Below are 14,331 nucleotides of genomic sequence, written 5' to 3' on the forward strand. Positions count from 1 at the left end.
AGATAAGGATCATCCCAAACATATTGCCTAGCATTCTTTTTAAGTTTAGCATGCATAGAACTTGACAACGTGTTTGGTATTTTTTTAGTGACTAAGAAATTTACTATGTCTGCATACCAAGGTTCACTTACCTTAATTCCGAAGATTTGTTCATCCGGAAAAGTTTCCACAAGAGGTATGGCGTCCTCACCATGTACAAGGCGGCTCAAATGGTCTGCAACAACATTTTCACTCCCCTTTTTGTCCTTGATTTCGACATCAAATTCTTGTAGAAGAAGAATCCATCGTATTAGCCTCGGTTTTGCTTCCTTCTTTGAGAGTAAATACTTCAAAGCTGCATGATCAGTATAAATAACAACTTTAGTTTGAAGTAAATAAGATCTAAATTTATCCAAAGCAAAAACAACAGCTAATAATTCTTTTTCTGTAGTCGAATATTCAATTGAGCATCATTCAAAGTTCGAGAGGCGTAGTAGATGGCATAAGGCTTTTTCTCTTTTCTTTGGCCAAGCACTGCGCCTACTGCATAATCAGAGGCATCACACATGAGCTCAAATGGTAAGGATCAATCCGGAGGAAGCATGATAGGAGCAGAGGTCAAGAGCTCCTTTAATTTTTCAAACGCACTTTGGCAATCCTCATTCCATTCAAACGTCACCTCCTTTTGCAAAAGTCGACATAGGGGTCTTGCAATTTTGGAGAAGTCCTTGATAAAGCGTCTGTAAAATCCTGCATGTCCAAGAAAAGAACGAACCTCTCTCACAGAAGTGGGAGAGGGTAAGTAGCGAACAAGATCAACTTTAGCTTTATCTACTTCTATTCCCCTAGAAGAAACAATATGCCCTAGAACAATACCTTGAGTAACCATGAAGTGACATTTTTCCCAATTTAAAACAAGGTTAGTTTCAATGCAACGTTTCAAGATTAATTCTAGGTTCCCTAAGCAATTTTCGAAGCTATCCCCAAAAACACTAAAATCATCCATGAAAACTTCAATTATTTTCTCAATATAATCAGAAAAAATACTGAGCATGCATCTTTGAAACGTACCTGGGGCATTGCAAAGTCCAAATGGGATTCGACGGTAAGCAAAAGTGCCAAAAGGACAAGTGAAAGTTGTTTTCTCTTGATCCTCTTGAGCTATGCATATTTGATTATACCCAGAATAACCATCAAGGAAACAATAGAAAGAATGACCAGCTAACCTCTCAAGCATTTGATCGATGAAGGGTAAAGGGAAGTGGTCTTTCCTGGTGGTGGCGTTAAGCTTCCTATAATCGATGCAGACTCTATGGCCAGTCACGGTTCTTTGGGGCACAAGTTCATTCTCTTCATTCTTCACAACCGTTATTCCGGACTTCTTTGGCACAACTTGGACTGGTGAGACCCATTTACTGTCTGAAATAGGGTATATGACGCCACAATCTAGCAATTTGATGACTTCCTTTTTCACAACTTCCATCATTGGAGGGTTAAGACGACGTTGAGCCTCTCTAGTTGGTGTGGCACCCTCCTCAAGAAGAATTCGATGCACACAAGTGGTGGGGCTTATTCCCTTGATGTCAGCTAGTGTCCATCCAATTGCAGTCTTGTGTTTCTTTAGCACTTTAACAAGTTCTTCTTCTTGAGATGGCGTCAACTTGGATGATACTATGACAGGCAATGTTTTGTCATCTCCCAAATAAACATACTTCAAATGATCCGGTAATGGTTTGAGCTCAAGTGTAGGAGCCTGAATCACTGAAGGAAGAGGTTTATTAGTAGATAACTGAATTGACAAAGAGGGAGGATTTTTACCTTCATAATGCAGATGAGTTTCAATGGAAGAAACGTCCTCCAATATTTGAGGGTCCAACGTTTCCTGAAGTTTCTTCATGGGGATTATGACGCCATCATGGGTGTAACCAACGCCTTGCTCAATGGTTGTGACCAACGTATCCTCTCTTATTGCTTCCAAAACTTTCTGTGCAAGAGTATCAAGTATGTCAATAGAAAAACATGAATCAAATTCAATCGGATACCTTATAGCCTCAAAGATGTTGAAGCCTATCACATCTCCATCAAATTCCATGGTTAGAGAGCCAGCATAAACGTCAATTTTTGTCCTAGCAGTCCGCATGAAAGGTCTACCCAACAAAAGTGGCGTTGGGTTTATGGTGGATTCCTCCATGTCCAAAACATAAAAATCCGCGGGAAAGATTAAGTGATTAACCTGCACAAGCACATCTTCCAACAATCCTTTCGGAAAGGCCTTAGATCTATCCGCCAATTGAATAATTACGTTATCAGTTTTAAGTTTACCTAGACCTAAAGATGCATAAACAGAATAAGGCATAACATTTATAGATGCACCTAGATCTAACATGGCATTCTCAAATCTAGTGTTACCAATAACGCAAGGAATGGTGAAGCTTCCAGGATCTTTGCATTTTGGGGGAAGTTTCCTTTGAATAACATCTGAGACATTCTCATTCACCTTCACAACCTCCTTTTCTCAAATTCTCCTTCTTGTTGTACAAAGTTCCTTCAAAAATTTTGCATATTTGGGCACTTGCTTTATAGCTTCAAGAAGGGGAATGTTGACCTGTACTTTTTTAAAGGTATCCAAAACAGCCATGTCGCTTTCTTCTTGTTTGGATTTAGCAAATCTGCGAGGAAAAGGCATAGGAGAAAAGAAAGCATTAGTAATAACTGGGACTGAAGAGTTAGACAATTTACCTTTGGTTTCTGGTTTCGTGGGGGATTGCAATGAGCTTTCAATCCTGGGTGTAGCAAATTCTGGGATTGCAAGGTCAGTTTCAATCCTGGACGTAGCAGATCCACTTTTATCCTTTTCTTTTGGCGTCATGCTTTCCTTTTTCTGCGTTGCAGGATCTTCTTCCTTGTCATTCTTCTGGACAATGACGTCCTCCTCATCCTCTTGGACAACCTGGTTCTTCTTTGACGCCATAGGGGGGTCTATGGTGGTCCTTCCACTCCTTGTTGTTATGGCTTGTGCTTGCTCAAAGTGAGGATTAGGAATGGTGCCACTTGGGAGCTTACCTTGCTCATGAAATTTTCCCATGAACTCCACTACTTGGCTCATTTGCTCCTTCATCTCTGCCATGTCAGTACCAATGGTGTTGATCTGTCTCTCATGATTATTTTGACCTGCAAGTAAAGCTTGAGTAGACTTTGCTAATGCTTTAATCAATTCATCATTAGAAGAAGAAACATTTGAATTAGAATTTGAAGTATTGAAAGAAGTAGGGTTTAGAGGAGCTTGAGGCTTTGGGAAGAAGCTTGGAGGACGTTGATTGAAGGCTTGAGAAGATGGTTGGGCGTTTTCATTGTCCTTCCAACGAAAATTGGGGTGATCCCTCCATCCAGGGTTGTAGGTGTTAGAATATGGGTCATTCCTTGGACGTTGGTACCCTTGTTGGAACCCTAGGGCGTTGACACCTTCAAAGTTTCCTCCTTCCATGAGTTGAGGGCATTGGTCAGACATATGTCCTTGCATTGAGCACACTCCACATGCCATAACTTGTCCCTTCATTCCCTGAGAAACAATAGAAGTAAGTCTGTTAATTTTATCTTCCAATTGAACCAAAGTACTTACCTCATTAACTTTTTCACGTGTATGGGTGGACTTGGAACTGCCATATTGTTGTTGATTCAAGGCCCTATATTCAATTAAGATCATTCCAGCTGCAGGTTCCTTGTCAACAAACGATCCTCCAGAAGCTGCATCGAGCATATCTCTTTCCAAGTTGGTGAGACCATCATAGAAGCAAGTGAGCAAGGTCTCATTCTTCATGCCATGTTGAGGGCATTGAGTGATAAGGGTCTTGAACCTTTCATAGTATTCTGCATAGGACTCATCTTGCCCTTGTTGAATGCCACTTATCTTCTTCCTAAGCATGATGATACGAGATGTAGGGAAGTATTTTTCCAAAAATGCCTTCATCATGTCTGCCCAAGATGTGATGCGTCCACTTGGCAACTCATAAAGCCATTGCTTTGCCTTGTCAGCCAACGAAAATGGGAAGGCTTTCAACTTCAAGATTTGCTCATCAGCACCTTGTGGCTTCATGCTTGTGCAAATGAACTGAAACTCCATTAAGTGTTGATTGGGATCTTCCATAGAGAGACCATGGAATGTAGGAAGACGATGAAGTAGCCCAGATTTCAACTCAAAGTCAGCTGTTGCTCCCTCAACTGCATCAGGGTAGGTTATACAAGTGGGGACGCCACCTGGTGGAATCACAGAGGTTGAAAGTTGCCTAATGGTGAGAGCCATTGGTTGAGGTGTAGGCGTTGAAGCTTGCTCTTGGAAAAGTGATGAGATGTCGTACACCTCTTCTTCTTCCTTTGGTGAAGACGAGCTTGCTTCCTTAAGCTTTTTATTGATTCTAATTGTTTTCAGAAGTTCAGGATCAAAAGGAACAAGCTCGCCTTTTGGATTTTTCCTTGTATGCATAAACGAGTTGAAGTACCTGAGGAGCAAACAAGAATGGCGTTAGAAACCTAGGAAGAAAACAAAAAACAAAGGGAAATAATTAGAAGGGACGAAATTATGAAAGACTAGCTAACACAAAACAAATTTTATTTCAACTAGAAATCGTAAATCAAGTTAGAAAAGAAATAGAATTCTAATCGTTAACAAAAACTTTCTCTCTAAGTCGTTCGGTAACTCCTTTCCAACACGACCAGGTAGGTAAGGAACGATTTTGGTGGAGACAAAGCACACTTGAGAACACTTCTCGTATCCAGACCAATCCTAGACATCGTGTGGTAATAAGATGCGCCTAGAGGAAGTAGAGATAGAGACAATGTTAAAAACCAGAATTCCAAAACTATTCAAGTATGATTTACAACCTCTAACCGAAACTTGAATTAAAATTGTGAAAAATAGGTATTTTTCAATCCCCGGCGACGCGGCGCCAAAAATTGATACGCCCAAAATAGACGCTCAACTTAACCCTGCAAGATGTAGTCGTTGGCAATATAGAGTAAGCAGGGATCATTCAAGCCGGGGATTGAGGGTAACTTTATAATTCACACAAAATAAAACAACACTAAACTAACTAAAGCACAAAACAAATAACAAAACTAAGAAAAAGAAAAAAACGTCAAAGAGGGAAAAAGATGGCTGGACAAGATGGGGATAGAAGGGTGCGTTGCAATCCTAAGTTGAAACAGATTTGGGGTTTTTATGTTCCTACGAAAATAAAAGGAAAATAAGAAAGAAAAAATGATTTTAGAGTTTGAAAAACAATATGGGGAAGACGTTAGAGACTCAGAAATCCACCACCAATTACTTTTGAACAATGTTAAGTTAACCTACTTTCAATTACTAAGGTGTGAACAGAAATCAACCAAGAAACAAGTCGGAACAGATCATGTCCCTTATTAATGTTTCCCTAATTACTTGGTCTATGTGAACGCACGATAGCTAAGCCTATCAAACATGCAATCAAGGTATAGAACGCTATCCTATCAACAACACATATAGTGTCAACACATTTGAAGCATTAAGATCTCATGGAAACGATTGATTATAGAGTTGCAGTCTAGTGTGGAACGCCTACCTAGCATGCTCTTCTAGTTGTTTAAACATCAGCTTTTGTCCAAAGCCTTGCATACTTGTGGATTAGAAAACAAGACGATTAGGTGAATTATTTTCTAAACCTAGCTCCAATTACATGCATATATCCTAAGTGTCGACCCAAAGAACATAAACACATAAAAGTTTTCAATCAAGCAGAAATAAACAACCAATTCACACCAAAGATCAAGAAACTAGATTTAAACAAACATATGTTCTACATAATTGGGGCTTCAAACCTTGCCCCTTAACAAAAAGATAGTTAGTTACACATTGTCTCAAAATTCACAACTAGAAAAATATAAGTTTGAATTACAAGAAAATAAAAACCGTAAAGGGCAGAAGATGAGAGCCACGAATTCACTTTTAGGCAGCCTTGAACGCAGGAACCCCCCTCAAGATGGTACACGGCAAGGCTTGATGAAGATGGATGATGGTGTGCACGGTTTTTGCTCTTGAATGACTTGGGAATTTCAAGACTTTGTGTGCTAGGTTTTATGGCAGAAGATGGTGGGTAGGGTGGTGTTCTCCAACGTGTTCAGAGCCTCTATATATATAGAATACACAGCCCAAGTTTCCTTTTCCAATTCAGCTTTGAAAGCCTCTCCTAGTTGCTTGAGGATTACTCTACTTGGTGCATAATTAAATGATTTTCAAGCCTTAATAATCTTCCCAAAATCTTGAGGAATCATTCTAGGACTCTCCTTCATATTTGCAGCAGCAATAACCTTCCAAAAATGCCCTGGAAATCCGTCCAAAGAAGAATCTCGGCCAAAATGCCCTGTTTTGACTAGGATTCGATTTCTGACTCGTCTTGACAAGGAACGACTTCGTCTTGACAAGTTTCTGGATGGTTCTTGACTCCCACGTGTTCTATGACATCATATCATCTAGAATGATCAATAACCTTCTGGAAAAACTCCAAGAAAATAGCCGGAAAAGATCTCCCAAAAAGCTTCGTGAAAAGCTGACAGTTTCTGCCTTATCGGGAAGCATACTTCGACTTTGATTTCCTACTGCCTCGTTGACACTTATGACCAGTTCTTTGGCTTTAGTTGAATTATAACATCATTTATTCAAGGATCGCTGGCCCTTTCTTCAAAGGTGCATCTGGAAGGGTGCAAGAATTGCTTCTCAAAACCGTTCCCAGAAAGCTGATTCTGAAACTGCAGTTTTCTGCTTTGCAGCAACTGTTTTGCACAACGATTTCCGTGGACTTCCCTTGTGATTTCTGGCCAAATGGTTAATTAAACTTGGTCCTCTGAATCAGTAATTTATGATCCATGGCTTCGTTGCTCCCTTTCAGCTCTTATTTCTCTTGAATCACTCCACGAACTACCTAAAAAGAAAACAAAGTTAAAACTGACTTTTTAAAGGAAATAGCTAAGAAAAGTGTAAGGGATTTCACACTATATTCGTCGCATTTATGCTCCTATCAACATCGGTCGAAAATTAGTTTAACATCGGTCCAGAACCGATGTCTATGAACAAAATTCTAGTAGTGGATGGTATAGAATTGAATTATGCTGATCCTAGGTGATAGTTTAACCAATTGGTATGTTTATGAATGAAGTTAGTTCTACGTACCTATATACATAGACATTATATATAGATGTATGAGTTCAGTGCTCTACGATCCTAGGTCGTAGTTTAGTTCCGAATTGTTGTTTTTGTGTATGTATAAGATGGAAAAAGGATGGATACATGCTGATAGGAGATCGTTGAGGTTTCAAATAGGGTTTGAGGATTTTCTTAAGTTTGCTTCAGCGAATGCTGCTGACAAATCAAATATTTGCTGTCCTTGTTTAAAGTGTTGTAACACTAATGGATTTTCCATTGGAGTTATTAAGGACTATGTATTTTTTAATGGCATTGTGACTAGTTATAAGAATTGGAAATGGCATGGAGAACCTTCTGTCAAGAATACTGATAGAGTAGGTGAATATGAAACAGTAGATATAGTCAATAATTCATTATACGATTGAATTTTGATTGGCATGTATCACTGTTTCTTTTGAAGTACTTTTAACAGTTTTATATTCCAAAATAATTTGTAGCCACCTTCATGAAGTCTTGAAGAAGTGTAAGATGGTGGATATGGTTGCCTTTGTCGATCCTGATCAGACTGGAACACTTGGGTGTGGAAATCCCACTGAAAGGGCTTGATATTTGTCAGATCGCTATCGGCAAGGGAGGTTAGGGCAAATCTTTGTGGTTCCATATAACTCAAGGTACGTAAAAATTAAAGCATCTGGTCTGCCAAGTTATATTGTTAATGGTAATATAGCATTTTTTTTTTATGTTATCCCATAGTGCTCATTGGATGTTGACGGTTGTGAACCCAAATGAAGAGGTCGTTCACTTCATGGATTCACTTAAAAGGCGACTCGATACTGGGGAATGGAAATCTATTGTCAACATGTAAGTGTCTGATATTGTACTATAGTGATTGATCAGTTGGTGTTACTTGTTCATGTACTGGACTTGTTTACTAATTATCATTTTCAATTTGAAACTCCATTAAAATCTGTAATGCTCACAAGAATCGGAAAGGAAGGAAAGTAATTCAATGGAAGAATCTTGGTGTGAGTCGGTTGAACTTTTTGTAGTGGTTATTTTTATGTACTTCATTGTATATTTCACCTTCGATTATCTATATTCTTTATTTTCAGGGTATTCTACAACAAAAAATTGACAAGTCTTGTGGATACACTACTACACAAAAGGCTTCACACGACGGTTTAAAACTGTCGTCTCACGTTTTGCATTTCCGTGGTTTATCGAGGCGTCGTCTGATGAAACGCTGTCAGACGACGGTTTTCAACCGTCGTATACCGATCATTGGGTCGACGGTTTGCAGCTGACTTCGTCGTGTAATGGACCGGTAGATCTGCCGACATGCTGTCGACAGAAATATGCGGTGGTGTGACTTCTACTCATACCACTGTTTTAGGATTCCAGTGTGGTGTGACTTCCACTCATACCACGGTTTTAGGATTCCAGCGTGGTGTGACTTCTACTCAGACCACGCTTTTTAGGAAAATGTGGTGTGATGACTTAAAAATTCAGTGCATGTGTGCTTTCACACGACACATATAACTCAAACTGTTGTACCATGACATTTGAGACCATGATATCAATACAAACCGTCGTCTGAATTGTAGAAATTTTGTTTGATTGTACCCTAAAAAGGTCATCAGATGACATATTTTCCTACTATTGTTGTAATGGCAAAATTCAGATTCTGGAAGCAAAAATGACCAAAAGAATGGTAATTTAATCATAATAGAAAGCTGTTATAATCCCATAGCATTCTAAATGGATCCGATGTATCCACAAAATAAGGGATCACAAAATAAGGCGAACTGCAATTAAGGCCAACCCAAAAAAGACCAACTTCTAGCCTCAGTACAACTTCTACCTAAACAAATTTCTCTCTATCACTTCAAAAGCTTTCGTCACTGCTCCATCTTCCACATGATTGTCCAGTTTATAAGCAGCCTTCAAACCTGGATCAGTGTTTTTAGAACAAAACCACCACGACAAACTTGGCTAGAAATGTGCTTTTTAAAGATAGGTTTCCACTTCTCCCTGCAGAACAAAGTACAATTTATACCAAATGAGAGAAAATAGTTTGTCAAATAACAAAGTACAATTTATACCAAACATAGATCAAAAGAGAAGGAAAGTAAACCTGGACAATATTCAAGTAGAAATAAAGTTAAATTAAATAAACTTAACAAGATGAAATAGATAAAAAAATCCTGGACATATATGGTATTGCTAAGTAGTCCTCATCCAACTAAGTCTAAACTAGATTTTTAAGACCACATATTACTTGCATGAGAAGAAATTCGAGTTTTGTTTACCTCTAAACAAGATTTCACCATTGTACACAAGGTGTGAATTATAGCTCTTCCTGATGAGTAAGAAGAAAAACAGTGTTTATTAGACAAATGGTTGGTTTCATAAGAATGGTCAAATTAGAACATGTCAAGGGATGCTACGGAATAACGTAAATAGCTGAAACTAAAATAATTTAAGAGAGCAAATCTGTAAAAGCTCTACCAAAATTTAGGGATGAGATACCTGAAAGAAAAGTGCACCTCTTTCACATATCAGGTTACAATTGGCAGTGTTCCAATTGGAGTATTCATTGACATACTTGTAGTGTTCTTCACAAAAAGACTTCATACCAGCCAAAATAACAAAACAAAAGAAGGGCACAAATCAACATTGCACAGGAATTTATTCATAACAGTAAACTAATTTTCTTTATGCAATATCATGATTAGTAATACTAAGATTGAAAGGAGAACATCAGTGTATATACATTATAAAATTACACAAGTAACAACAATTCGTGAATACATGCAGTAGTGGACTCATAATCTCATCAAGAGAACAAATATATACAACAAAATAAAATTACTAAAAGAGGAGGAAAGGAGGACATGCAAGAATGAAATGTACAATATAGATGGAGCCACAATGTATAAAGAGGAAAAAGTCCAACTTTATGTCATTTGTAAATGTTAGTCCGGCTTCTAGACAACCAGGCTTGGTGCATCGTCCTCTATATAAAACGAAAATTTTTAGGAATAAACCAGGGCTACCAAATGGACAAACTAAATATGAATGATTCTGAATAATCAAACGAGCGTTGGACGTTTATTTCATGTGTGTGTGGGTTTTGTTAGTTTGTTGAATTTGTTGCATAATCTTTCTACACAAAGGTTGTTGTAAAATCAATTCATTAGAAAATCTGGTGCAAAATTCATTCTAGCAGAAAACAAGACTTCTTATCGAGACATTCAATGCACATCTACTGCATGTATGTTATGTGATATATGCAACCAACTTAGCGAGCTTCATACCACAGAACAAAGAGTACCAACCAACTGGACAAGTCCTTCAGCTGAATCACAAACATATTTACCAAAGCTAATAACAGATATCAATCAAAGAATGCTTACCCATCTTGGCAGCAGAAATACAAAGCTCCTCCGATATACTGTCTAAAAATGATGATCCAATAGCTGGGAGTAACATAGGTTCATGACGTTTCTCTTCCCTCCACCACCTCTCGATCCTCAAACTGACACTTCTGAGAACAGCTAATGACTTATCTGGGAACTGGCCCATAGCTGACTCACTAGAAAGCATCAGAGCATCAGCTCGCTGCCTCACGGCTTCAGAAACATCAGCCACTTCAGCTCTAGTGGGTGTAGGATACTCGATCATAGATTCGAGTAGTTGAGAAGCAACAATGACTGGCTTATTTAGCTGCCGACATACTTGAACAATCTTTTACTGGGCTGATGGGACCTGTTCCAATGGTATCTGAGCACCTAGGTCACCTCTTGCTACCATTGCTCCATCTGATGCAAGGATGATCTCTTCCAAGTTCTTTAGAGAGTCAATACTCTCTATCTTTGCCACAACAGAAATATCGCTGCACCAACATGATGAAAGAAATCTCATGAGATACAAATTTACCATCTTGGACATAATGAAAACTGCCAAAATAAAAGGAACAGTGATGCTGTGTGCCAGTGTGGAATTTAAGAGTTAACTCTTTACCGAGACCGTGCTGCAATATAGCTTTTAAGGTGATTGATCACTTCAGCAGACTTGACAAAAGATACAGCAATGAAATCAACACCTTCAGCCCCATTTTCCTTTGAGTGGAAATCATACATTCGTGTAATAGTAAAAGGTAAAGTTAAAAAAGAAAAAGAAACCATGAGTCATCTGCTCTAACTACTCATCAACAACACGGTCATCAGTTCATCACAGTTCAATACAATACCCAGCAACTAAACATTCACAGACTCACAGTTTGATAACATTCACAGAATCACAGTTTGATACTTTGAGAGTTGAGACAATGACTCACCACAAAACCCAGAAATCACCGAGCTTGCAGAATCCAAAACCCAGAAATCGAGCTTCAACAATCAGTCAATCACCGAGTTTGAATTTTGAACCCAGAAATCAAGCATGAAGAATCACCAAGTTTCGAGGTTGAACCGAGCTTCAAGCCTTGAACCCAGAAATCGAACCCAGAATTCCCAGAAATCGAGCTTGAAGAATTAGTGAATCACCAAGCTTCGTGGTTGAAGAATCACCGACCTTTAAGCCTTGAACCCAGAAATCGAACCTAAAATCGAACCCAGAAAGCCCTGAAAATCGAACCCAGAAAATAAAAAATTGTGAGATTGAAACCCAGAAATTCTATTGAAAGACAAAAACCCAGAGAAATTCGATTTACCGGCGAGCTAGAGAGCTAGAGAGCTGGCCGGAGACTCGGTGAGAGACTGAGAGTCTGAGAATCGACTGATCGAGGAGCGGCGTTCCTTCTTGATTTCGAACCCAGAAAGGGAGAAAGCGCCTAGGCTCCGACCGTCCAGAGCCGCCCAGGCCCGCCTAAGCCGCCTAGGCGGCCGACTTTATTCCCAGCGCCCAGCTCGCTCGACTAGGGGAGAATCGGAGGGGTACCAGAGAGATCTCGGAGGCGGTGGATTCGTGGTCAAGGGCTTTAGAGTCGGGGATTGGGAAAGAGATTGTCAGAGTAGCAATGGAGTTTTGGAAAGAGAGTGAATGCTACCACGAGAGTTGGGTACTAGAGAGTCGGGGTGGCTGTGGAGTGAGTCAGACAGCGAGAGAGTCGGAGTGAGTTGGAGAGAGAGTCGGGGTGAGTCGATTTGTGGGGTTTTGTGGAGTGAATGCTATGTCAGGGTATAGGCGTGGGCTGGTCTAAGCTAAGGCATTAGTTTTGGTGAGACTTTTTCTCTAGTGTTCTAATAATTTGGTCTGAATGGATATATGCTAGTGTAGTTGTCTAGCTAGCTAGGACACGGCCATTAATGTTGATTCACATATATGTACAAGGCAGCAGATCATGTTTTTCCACATATATGTTGTCTGAATGCCACTTTAAAATTTTCAGTTTTGGCGCCTCTTGTTGTCCGGTAAGAGGGAAATGGATTTGGAGGGGTGAATGGAGGGAAATGTTGAAGGGAATGTTGGTGGACATATTTTGCACTTGCAAATCTATGAATTCATACCACGGTTTTAAACAAACCGTCGTATCACCACTACATGCTGAGGAATACCAAATTGTGAGAAACTTGCCGCCTCTATAATAATTTAACCTCACACCACGCTTCCATTTGTAAACGTCTTCTGAAGCAATACATAATTCCAACATGAAAAACACCCGTTGGTTGAATTCATATTAGAAGACGGAAATTTTACAACCGTCGTCTCAATAATGAGAAATTATTCACACCACGGAAAACAGTGTTACGTCGTCTGAGAGGTGTCGTGTGAAGCCTTTTGTGTAGTAGTGATATTTCATTATGTATTACATGAAAGAAATTGTGGAGGACAAGAACTTCGATTTTAGTATTAAGGTAAAATTGATCAACTGCTTACCTATGGACTTTATTGTTTAATGATATAGTGCATGCTCTGTGCATATAACTTTCATATTTAATTTGCTGCATTTCCTTATTGCAGTGGGGAACGAGGTCAAATTTGGTTTACACAGACAAGGATATTGATGAGCTCCGAGTGGAATGGGCTAAGCATGTTTTGAAGTTCCCAGAAAATTAAGTATCACCCTATATATCTGCTTTGGTTTCTGGTAGCTAGGTTATGAGCAGTAGTAGTGTCTAGGAACTGCTTTTGTGCATTTTGACAAAACTGATGGATAGTGTTGAACAATATAATGCATGCAGTTGCTGTAACTACTATATGGATGCTACTAGGTTTGTGTCTTAGTTAGATTAGCATCCATGCAACAATGGCAGTAATTAAAATTGGTTAATGTAAAGGCTAGCATGCTAGCTAGTTTAATTAGTATTATGCTACTAATGGGAATGTATTTTGGTGGGTTCATTGATGCAATGAGGAATTTGCTGATTTCAGATCTTATAATATGCCTTTTTGATGACTAGTGTACAGAATGAGGTTTGCTATGGTTCAAATCCAATAAATGCAGGTTTATGATATATTGTATCACAAATACAGTAACAACATAAAAGAATATCTCTCTGTTGTTCCTTCATACTTGTAACAACAAAAAACTGAAGTTTATTTCACTATCAAACAACAGAAAACTGAAGTTTAATTCATTATCAAACAACATAATACTTTTACTAGACAATAGAAAATTGAAGTTCAATTCACTATCAAACAACAGAAATACTTTTAACATACAACATAAAACTGAAGTTCAATTCATTACCAAACAACAGAAACACGTAGTTTATTTAATTATCACACAACAGAAGAGTGAGTTTCTAACCTCAGTCAAACTACACAACTACATAATTACATATAGTTATATTGTCTATCAGACAACATAAATACTTAAAACTGTGGTTGGAATACAAGACAAAAGACATAAAAATAAATTCTTAAAATTATTTAGACGACAGATGAGTTATAATTTACCCAAGTTTAAGTGAATTTCAAACAACAATCAAATGTCTTTGAAAATGCATTTAGACAACAGATTGTTAAACAAGACTTTATTTTGGTAACTTCAGACAACATATAAATGTGTTCTTATTACATGTCAAACAACAACATTTTTATTAAAACTGTAGTTTGTAGTTTATTTGAACAACATTAATCTGTCATTGTATGCGATTATTAACTACAGAAAGTCCCAAATCCTTCAGTGTTAGGTTGTTCAGACGACAAAGCCTTGTGAAACTTCTGTTGTCTAAGTG

At 38.6% G+C, this 14,331-nt stretch overlaps 1 long non-coding RNA gene and 1 other non-coding gene across 2 annotated transcripts; one reads left to right on the forward strand and one right to left on the reverse strand.

Moving 5' to 3' along the window:
* Positions 1–3,794: 3,794 nt before the first annotated feature.
* Positions 3,795–3,901, forward strand: LOC112183169. Its single transcript, XR_002929760.1, has one exon. It is a non-coding gene; the product is annotated as a small nucleolar RNA R71 (small nucleolar RNA).
* A 7,010-nt stretch (positions 3,902–10,911) lies between these two features.
* Positions 10,912–11,259, reverse strand: LOC121051950. Its single transcript, XR_005807582.1, has 2 exons — positions 11,171–11,259; positions 10,912–11,042 (listed from the first exon to the last, which is right to left on the reverse strand). It is a non-coding gene; the product is annotated as an uncharacterized LOC121051950 (long non-coding RNA).
* Between the last annotated feature and the right edge of the window lie 3,072 nt (positions 11,260–14,331).

The sequence above is a fragment of the Rosa chinensis genome, chromosome 1 (genome assembly GCF_002994745.2).
Source record: "Rosa chinensis cultivar Old Blush chromosome 1, RchiOBHm-V2, whole genome shotgun sequence".
Lineage (NCBI taxonomy): Eukaryota > Viridiplantae > Streptophyta > Magnoliopsida > Rosales > Rosaceae > Rosa > Rosa chinensis.